At 35.5% G+C, this 3,398-nt stretch overlaps 1 pseudogene; it reads right to left on the reverse strand.

The window, feature by feature from the left end:
- Positions 1 to 921: 921 nt before the first annotated feature.
- On the reverse strand, positions 922 to 3,182 carry LOC132309176 (UDP-glycosyltransferase 86A1-like; annotated as a pseudogene).
- Positions 3,183 to 3,398: the final 216 nt, after the last annotated feature.

A 3,398-nucleotide genomic window follows, 5' to 3' on the forward strand; every position in this document is an offset into this window, starting at 1 on the left:
GCATTTTGTTTCTAACATAGGATTATTATTGCCACTACTGAATCTATCATGATAAGTTGAAAAATTAGCTATCGGGTGGGTCAGCCTACTAAATTTTGTACATTGACTAATTCATAGATTTTGAACATGGACTAATTCATAGATCGAGACAATAATTACGAGCAGAAGGGTTCATCATGCAACAACCTCCACTAAGCAATTGTGGAAATTGACTTTCGTCAATAATTTTGGATTTGATTGAGGAAAGAGAGTAGAGAGAGAAAGAGATTGGAGAAAAAAAATTAAGGAGAGGGGAGAAATAATTATGAGGGTTCCAAAAAAGAAAAAATTTGTTTACGTTTTGGATTTGATTGAGGAAAGAGAGTATGAGGAGAGGGGAGAAATGATTATGATGGCATTTTAGACACTTCAGATGCTTTATTTACGTATTAGAATGAAAGTTTGTTAATAAAAATTGATGACACCATCATTTTAAGTTAGTAAGAGTATTTTCCATAAAGGGAGGGGAGATCCTTCTTATACGTATACAAATCTCAAGAGAGTTTATTATTATTTGGCAAATAAGAGGGGAGGTCAATGTAGATGGACGAAAACTTAGGGAAGGTTAGTGTAACTACCCCTAAAATTAAACACCAACATCCCCTAACAATTCATAACTATAGCTTTTTATCATCAAAAAGTTTTAAATTAAACATAAATTTGGATAGTCTCATTTATGTGATAATGGAAATGAGAGGCCAAACATTATTCATGGAAATTTATGATGAAAATCAGAATAATTTTGTGATAAAGATTAACAAATAAAAGAGGTTTAGGAATAGGAGAAATTCCAATTTAGTGTAATCCAAGTATGTTTGTTACCAAGCTTCTAATTTAAAGAAATTGATTCCATGTTGTTGAATACAACATAAGCTTGGCTAGTCATTGTTGTTGAGATGATGTAGCAAGACCACGTACGTCTTTCATGAATTTAACTTCAAGATCTTTGATAAATTGATTAAAATTTTTGTATGACGATCCATCAGTTGCAATTGTATTTTTCAATATTTTTTTAAGCTTCTTGACCTCACTCCTCAATCCATATTTTTCACTCATCAAATGGTTGATCTTCTGCGCAACTTCTTTCCTAATGATTGATTTCTCATCACATAGATTGATTTCTATCTTCCAATCATCAACCGTTAATTTTCGTTTAGGGATTTGATCAGAGAAGCAAGGGAAACAAAGAAATGGAAGAGAACACCATATATATTGAATTCTAACCACAATGAGTTAAATACCCTCCTATTGATGGATAGGAGATCACAACAATTTAAGTGCACCACGTCATGATCGACCCTATATCTTTGATACCTTCTTCAAATCCAACGGGTAGGGAATAAGCCTTTCCAGAATCTACAATGTCCAGTCGAAGCACCCAAATAAAACTCACTCCATTGAGCCAAAGCCCATGTGCTATCTCCATTAAGTCATCTTGACTAACATGGGCCAAGCTGCCACAAGAGACATACAAAACCGACCCAGTGGGCTTAGTGTTGAGCCATTGGGTGCCGTCTGACTCGGACCAGAGGCTCGTGGTCACAATGCTCTTGGTGAAGCCAGAAGGGAAAATGGGCCCATTTGCGAAAGTGGGCTGCTTTTGATGTAGGGCTGAGATTGTTTCAGATTCGAGCTCATGCACGGTGTTAATTAATAAGGATAAAATCTGCTATCGTGACTTCATTAAAGGCCTTGTAGATGGTCTGGTGCAGTATTGTTGATATATCGGCATCGTGAAGATATGACAGCAAGTCCGTTGGCTCAATAGCTTTAACCAGGAATATAATTTATGGTATCCTTCCGATTACCTAATAAATAACATGACGTAATTATCTTTTGAAAATGAAATAGTAAATACCTTCTTTTTTTTTTTCTTTTTTTTTTTGATACATTTTGGAGTGTTAAAAGTGTTTTTTTTATGCAATTATTTTCTTATTCTTTTTCTTTAAGGAAAAAAAGAAAAAAGAAAAAAGAAAAATAGTGGAGTACAAATGTCTAGGAATGCAGAGCTTATTGTTTTCATGAATATGGTCATCAATTTCTAAGAAAAACAATAATTTGGTCAAAACTCAAATTTTGTAGCTTTTTGAAAATAACAAAAATATTAATAGAAAGAGACTATTTATAAGAATAAATATTTATCAAAACTTTAAATGCATTACCAAACACAATTTGATATTATTAAAAATATCACTCTTTTCTCTACATAAAAATAAAAACAAAAAAATAATAAATAAATGAAAAAAAAAAAATTCCTACGAGGTAAAAGCAACACACCACATGCACTTCCTCAACTTTCTAAGTATTTATATTATTTCCTAAATGTTTACTCTCTTTGTGTGTGTGTGTGTGTGTGAAAGGTGTGTTTTATACTCCAACAACAAAAGCTATATCTCATACAAATATTTACTTTTTATTAATCAATTGACTAATTTATACTCCCTCTCTGTCCTGTCCCAAAACACAATACTTCAATTGAGACCGATATATATCCTCTCTTTAATATTCTAAAATTTTGAGAAATAGAGATAGATGGAACAGTGGGGGAAAGAAACGCTTGGTGGTGGATGGTGTAAATTTTGGGTGTTTGTGTGTGTGTGTGTGTGAGAGAGAGAAAGAGAGAGAGAGGGTACTCACAGTTAGAAGGTCCAAGTGATAGTAGAGAGTGAATACCAAAGCAATTTCAGTCCAAAAGGAAACATTGACCAGGTTATACTTTTTCACAATCGTCAGACTCCACACATGGAACGTGTCGCCGACCAAGCAAGACACCGATGGCTCCACCGTCCGGACTATCTCTCCCATGAGTTCATCCACATGGCTCCCTATGACATGGAGCGCGCTGAGCCTCCTGGAACTCAACCAAGTTGTGGAAGCGGTCGAACTCCACCGAAAGACCGTCGCTCACGGTGGCGTAACGTATGTCCAGACCAGATTCACGTGCTCCGGCGAATATGTCATCTCCAGCGCCGTTTGGATGGCCGCTGGATATCTGGTGGTCGATTGATGGGGTGTTGATGAAGGTGATGGTAAAGCCCTCGATCTGATGCAAACTTCTTGGCTAAATGGACGTCTGGGATTAGATGGCCTTGTAGAGGGTATGCGAAAACAATCACATGAGGCTTTTGGTGAGTGTCCACCATTTTTCTCACTGTGTGTGTGTGTTAGAGAGAGAGAGAGAGAGAGAGAGAGAGAAAGAGACTAGACTATCCGTATTAGCTTGATAGCGAACATTTGTCCTAAAATGACAAACGAAGTATTATTTAGATGTTTTAATATTATATTAGAGTGAATCTATAATTAAATTACTTGAGGCCATAATCCAACTAATTAAGACTAAATTTATACTTCTAAATTTT

The sequence above is a fragment of the Cornus florida genome, unplaced genomic scaffold, assembly GCF_030987335.1.
Source record: "Cornus florida cultivar Cherokee Brave unplaced genomic scaffold, ASM3098733v1 CherokeeBrave_3.0.0_Hap2_Chr05, whole genome shotgun sequence".
Classification (NCBI taxonomy): domain Eukaryota; kingdom Viridiplantae; phylum Streptophyta; class Magnoliopsida; order Cornales; family Cornaceae; genus Cornus; species Cornus florida.